Raw genomic sequence first — 7098 nt, 5'->3', positions numbered from 1 at the left:
GCATACAACAAAACACTACAGATAAATACCCATGTAAAGAGTATGAAATTCAGTAAAATTCTGTCTTTTCTCCTCCTTCCTCATAATTAATGTTTGTGAATTAAGATAGTTGACGTTTTTCAGTAATTATTTCTTTAAAAAATTTGAATATTTTCTTTAAAATTATTTCTTTAGTAATTATTTCTTTGACAATTTTATTTAAAAATAGAGTGGGGCCTTGATTCACGAGTTTAATTCGTTCCTAGACCGAGCTCATTAAGGAGCTCGTTAACTCAAATTACTCTGTCAACTCAATGCAAAAAGTTGGCCAAGAGACAGCTGGTATACCAAAAAACTCGTTAGTTGGGATACTCATAAGTCAAGGCCCCACTGTAATAGCAACTGACTATTGTGTACTTGCTGTGCAACTGATACTATACAAAATGCTTTGTACTTAAAAAAATAATGCTTGTACATCCAGGAAATAGGAATTAGTATGGTTACCTACATTTTTAGTTGGGAAAACTGATGATTGAAATATGAAGTTACTTACCTAGCAGTAAGTGGCAAAACTATACTTGATCCCTCTCAGTTCAACCCCTAGGTCATTGACCACCATCCCAGGCTGCTTCCCTTTAGTCTATATTATTATAAATCAAGATTCCCTTTATGGAAATGTAGCATCCTTACCACAGCTACTCAATCACGCTTGTTACCAGTATGCCTTCAGCATTGTTTAATGTGGAAATATTACCAAATATCAAGAGGCTATAATCAAACTAAGATTGTTTCCCAAATCACATGTTTATACTTTTAATAGGAAAGCACACTTCATAGCCCCAAAATAAATATTTCAGCTTTTCTCTTTTAAAAACATCTCTGTATAGCAATACAATTCCATTTAGTTTCCCTGAATGTAATCTTTAAAGAGTAGCCTCATATCCTCTAAGCTCTTGTGACATTGGATAAAAATGACATTCCCTACTCTCTCTCACTATTTAAAAATTGTATTGAGATCATTAATCATTTTTCTAGCACGTTTGGTACATGAAATTGTTTCCCCTATCGGCATCAGATATTGGACTAAAATTCAGAAACCTGTTTTCATTTGTCCCACTCACCAAGCCTCTCATATGTCTCCTCATCCCTCTGCAGCGATGGTTGGGGGTGTTTTAGAGACTTGAGCCCTGGGTGACGACACCTCCTCCAGCAGAGAAGCCAGGCTCTGGGCCCTGTCAGGAGAGAGACTGTTGGGCATGCGAAGATTAAGTCTTTTAAAGACTGATTTGCTGAGCAAAGAACTGTTTTGAAAGAGGGAGCAATTGAAATCCTTTAGAGCAGGAGCCTCCTGAACTGAAGAGAGGAAGGAAGAAGGTATGGCCCACGCAGAAATAGGAGGTCAAAATCTCAAAATTAATCTGACCATGTCCTTTACTTCTTTGAATGTAAACATCATCATTGCCTAATAAATCAGATACGTGTGTGAGCTTCACGATGGTGAGACTGTCCCTATGCTTACAAATCATCGGCACTTCACAGCCCCCGCAGGAAGCCCTGCTCTGAGTTAGAAATCTGGCTCAGATGTGCGCTCATTCGACAATCACCTTTTCTGAATGCTCATAGCAGGTTCTTCCTCAGGGAAGTGCATCATCTACCTGGAGACAGAGTTTATGAAAAGTGAGTTAGGGCAAGAAACAACCAGAGTTTCTGCTTTTGATTTCTATTTCAGATGTTTATCCCTATTTTTGAGCCTCGTTCTTTACTTTTTACAAAGTCCTGGTAAGAACAGAGCAAGGGAGCTACGACTGAAATCGCACTAATACATCACTGGGCCCTTGAAGCTTGACAGGGATGTTGGTGTAGGGTGACCTTGGCCTTGGGCTTATCTGTGTGTGTTCCCTTTTAAGCATTTGTGGAAATTCTCCATCTTTTCTGAGGCTCTTCCTTGAAAAGTTTTCTTCTGTTTCTCCTTCTCTCTTATCGCGTCCCCAAGGGTAAACACACAACTCCATAAAAACTACTTTTGAAGAATTTTGCGAATCCTAAGTCTAAGCAGAAGTTGACTTTAGCATTGGGAAGTGGCACTGAATGTGGCTGCTCTCAGGGTTAGGTCTGAATATTTTCAGCCATTAAAAAAAAACAACACATTCTTTTAGACAAGGGCAGATTCTCTTTCAAGTCCTACCTGCTGTGCCAGCGGACAAAAGATTGAATGTGTGGGAATACACCGCAATGGTCCACATTCATCCTTTGACCTCTCAGCTCAACCGGCTGTCACGCACAAATTTGATTTTTGCTGGAAAGATTCATTTTCCCATCCCTCAAAGGAGAAAAACTAATGAGACTGAACGCGTTGAAGAATTATTTCTTGAACAATATTTCACAAGTGATGTATAGCAAATCTGGAAGTTTTCTTTTCAATACATATTTTTCTCGGGCAATTCCGGGACTGGAGACAATTCAGCAAACTTTCTTGCTTTTGAAAATAAAAAGCAAGTTACAGAACCCAACCCTCTGGGCATCATGGTATCATGGAAGGCAGGTTAAACTCCAAGTTTGAAAACGTAAGCTAAAGCCTTTCTTAATATTCACGTGTCATTTTTTCTTTCACACCATCAGTTTCCTCTTTTAGCCCTAACAGGGTCCAAGGACACAGCGGGCGCTCGCTTCTCACTTGCTGAAGCTCAGGTGGAGGCCAGGCCTAGAATGAAAGCTCTGGTGGTGACAGCAAACACGCCAGGCTCAGAGAAGAGTGCAGACTCCAGGTGGCTGAGGAGTCAGGGGCGGTCACGTTAGACAGGGAACTGGCGTGAGCAGAGGCGTTTTCCTCTGTGGCTTGAAAGGCCACTATGATCTGTCTGAGCCAATTCTCGCATCTTAATCAAGTTGCCAGTGGAGAATGGGTTTCTAAGTTCTCTACCTAATTTTGAATCCTTAGTTTTTTATCTGTTGAATTCCCTTGAACTGGCTTAGGTGACACCTGCACAATGCCAGGCCAACAGGCAAACCCAGAAACTGATAAAGACAGGGGGAAAAGTACAAATGACAGTGAATTATGGGTTGTTGAATGAATATATGGCTGAGGTCAGTAAAAGTGCCTGATGTTTTAAAGGCACATTTATTCATTTATTTATTTAACTTTTTTTTGTTAATCCTCACCCAAAGATATTTTTTCCATTGATTTTTAGAGGCAGTGGAAGGGAGGGGGGAGAGAGAGAAACATCAATGTGAGAGACACTTCCACTGGTTGCCTTCTGCATGTCCCCGGACCAGTGCCAGGGATCGAGCCTGCAACCTGGAATTGAATCCAAGACCCTTCAGTCCGTAGGCCGACACTGAGCCATTACTTTTAATCTGAGATCACATATTAGTTGGTTTTTCTTAAGTCGTGCTTTGGTAACAAATGACCATGTCATCTCTGGATTTAGAACAGGACTTATTCCTACTCACTGGCACCTGGGTCAGCTCACTTTACTTGTGTTCTAACTCTAGGACCCACGGGGAAGGAGCATTCTGGTGGCAGAAGGCAGAGAGCCAAGGCCATGCTGAAGGACCACTCTCAATCTTTTGCTAATAAGGCTACTTGGCACTTTTGCTTATATTACACTAGAGGACCAGTGCACGAAATCCGTGCACTCGGGGCGGGGAGGAACCCTCAGCCCGGCCTGTGCCCTCTCACAGTCCGGGACCCCTCAGGGGATGTCTGAGAGGAGGCAGAGAGGGTCCCACTACCACCGCTGCGCTCGCCAGCTGTTAGCCCGGCTTCTGGCTAAGCAGCGCTCCCCCTTGGGAGTGCACTGACCACCAGGAGCAGCTCATGCATTGAGCATCTGCCCCCTTGTGGTCATTGCGTGTCATAGCAACCAGTTGTTCCACCATTTGGCCGATTGCATATTAGCCTTTTATTATATAGGATTGGTCAAAGAGTCATATGAGGCAAAGCCATGTACTTCTGCCATCAGGAGGCACCTCAAGTCATGTACCAATGGGAATGAAGAATGATCCTCCTACTGATGAGGAAATCAACAATCGGGAGCAAAAATGCAATCTGGACAGACTGCGCTTTTCTGAATTAAACTTTTCTAAAAATTAACTTGATTTCTTTTCTCCGTTTTCTAGTGGAATTGTAGCTGAAAACTGACATGTAATTTTCATATTGCTGAGGTCACCTCTCTTTCACCACATCCAGAGCTGCATTCCCCCTCCTCACCCACTTGCCCTCTGTTCATCTCTCAGTCAGACAAAGTGGCAGGTCTGTGCTCACTCACTAAGAGCACACTTGGATACGGGTATTATGGGTATTATTGTTCAGAGAGTTGAATGGGCCTCACAGAATCCAGATGTATCGGTGAGATTCTAGGTGCTTTTCCTAATAAAAGGCATTGTGGCAAGCTTTGTTGTGACCTTGCATTGAAAGAATTGCCTTAAGTAAGATGCAAACTATGTAATGGAGAAATCAGTCAATGTCCAGGATCTTTGCAAGGTAGACTAGCATTTCTGCCTGATCCGTGAGCAAGCTGGGCTTTTATTTTCACATATCCTTTCAAGCAGTCTCCATCGGTAGCTGGTGTTATAAAGCCAGTGTCTGAGACATCTTTGTTTTTATTGTGGCAATATACCTATGCTCCCTCTTTATCTTAAGTAATCCAGTACCCCTGAAAGATGATGCCGGGACTCTGAAAGAAAAAAGTCTGATAAGATAACAGCCTACAGTGACATTTATATAATTGCTTCAGTCAGAACTCATTTCCAGCTGCCTATGTGGGAGCTTACGTCAGTGTTGTAGCTAGGAAACAGGGAACGCAAAGAGCAATTTCTCTTTGGCTCCAACCTCCTGAACTATTCGAGCTTAGCAGAAAGTGTTTCACCCAGGAATCTTGTGCTTGCAGTCATGCATAAATTTGCTTTTTAAGATCCCAATTGTCTTTGAGAAATAATTTGAGGGACCAAAATGTCCCTATTTAGACACAAGAAAGTTTCTTTACAATCGTTAAAATTCTTTAGTCTGTCTCCTCCAATTTGTGTATTATAGAGGTTTTCACACACTTTATTTTGGTTGAATGTTTAATCTCAAGTCAATTGGGTTCACACTGCAGTGGTAGCTGACATGTCTCTCACTGTAGCCAGTAGGAATTTTTTTATATTTAGCAGGACTTGTCTAGAAGATGTTTCTATGAATTCCCCTCTGGAGATATGAGGCATCCTTTTCTTGCTCCTTTCTCCAATCCATGCTCTCTTCGTTCTCTCAATCCAAAGACCTCCAGACTCTGCAGGAATTGAGAGTCAGCCTCAGTGCCCACCTTCAACCTAGAAAGACCCAGCCATGCATTTGGTCAGTAAGGAGAAAAAGCAGCCACCCATAATTGTTGCTAACCGTCTACCTAGTTCATTCTGATTTTGTTCAATGTAAAGATTGACTATATTCTTACGTTTTGTTCATCCTTTTATCCCCTGAATACCCTTTGTTTCCCTGGCTCTTGTGGGAATCTAGGTCTACTTACCTGAGGCTCTTCTGATCCTTGTAACCTTGGGGAAAAGGCTCTCCCATGAGTTCTAGACTTTGAGAGCCAAATCCTAGCACCAATTCATATGGCATTTGGCCAGAGGCCTAGCTGACTCACCTGAGAGCAAGCTTGGATAATATCCCTTAAAAATTGGAGTCTTGATGAAAAGCAAACAATTTCCTTTCACTCAGATGATCTCCAGCCTGTCGCACTAAGGCCAGTGAAGAAGTGAATTACTCACTATCCTGGCAACCTTAGTGAGTGACTAAGACTAGCCACGCTTTAAGGATTTTTCATTGCACTTTAGAAAAATATATTATTTCTGTGGGGGGTGGGGGGGTGGGGGGGTCACATTACTTGGCCAGACCAAGAATATATACAGATACCTTTGTGCACATATGATACATTTTTCCAGGATAATGTGAGATCTCAGAGGGCAGGAACTCTGTCTTAGTCATTTTTGGATTCACAATCTATAGAACAGTGCATGGGCCATAGTGACTGCTCAATAAATAGCAGTATAAGTAATAAATAAATGAATAAATGCAAAAATAATACATTATTATACATTACTATAATACTTCTGCTCAACGCAGGAGCTCCTCCCTGGTGGTCAGTGCACGTCATAGCGACTGATCAACCAGTTGACTGTCTGCCCCCTGGTGGTCAATGCATGTCATAGATAGCAGTTGAGCGGCCTTAGCATATCATTAGCATGTTATGCTTTGATTGGTTGAATGGACGACCTGACGACCAGACACTTAGCATATTGGGCTTTTATTATATAGGATAGTATTATAGTAATGTATAATAATGTATTATTTTTGCATTTATTCATTTATTTATTACTTATACTGCTATTTATTGAGCAGTCACTATGGCCCATGCATGGTTCTATAGATTGTGAATCCAAAAATGATCCAGGCTCGTGGTTGGAGATCACAATGGCAGGGGAGGGAGTTAAGGGTGTCCACCTGCCAGCTTAAGCTGACAGTGGGTATCCCCCAAGGGGTCCCGGACTGCAAGAAGATGCAGGCTGTGCTGTGGGAACACCACCCCCCCTCCCCGGAGAATGAATTTTGTGCACTGGGCCTCAAGTTAACTATAATTTATCATTTTCTAAGTTAAGAAACTGGAAAGTGCAAGAGGTTTGAATTTTATTATTTCTTATTTCATTGAATATTCTCAAACATCCTGCAAGATGAAGTATTTTATCTTCATTTTGATTGAGCATATTGAGTATGAAATTTTTACCTCACATATTGTTGGTGTTCTGCTACATAAATATTTCTAAAGGGAAGGAAGTAAGGCAAGGAGGAAGGGAATGGTTAAAAATATTGTGTCAAATTACATAAATGTATATAAATTTATGTCAAATTACATAAATGTACATAAATATATATATACAATTACTTAGGCATTTTCTTATACTTTTCTGATAATTTTTTCCAATGAATATATTTAGTATCCTACAAGAAAACTCCCAATAGAATCAAATGAGTAATACTGCATTTGACTCATAGGCAATATTCACAATATTTGAAGAAAAATGAATGAAAGAATATGTAAATGAAAGATTTATAGTCACAAGAACAAAGTCATACCATCTTGTATT

The sequence above is a fragment of the Myotis davidii genome, unplaced genomic scaffold (genome assembly GCF_000327345.1).
Source record: "Myotis davidii unplaced genomic scaffold, ASM32734v1 scaffold1884, whole genome shotgun sequence".
NCBI classification, from domain to species: Eukaryota; Metazoa; Chordata; class Mammalia; order Chiroptera; family Vespertilionidae; genus Myotis; species Myotis davidii.
This window is presented reverse-complemented; position numbering follows the sequence as displayed.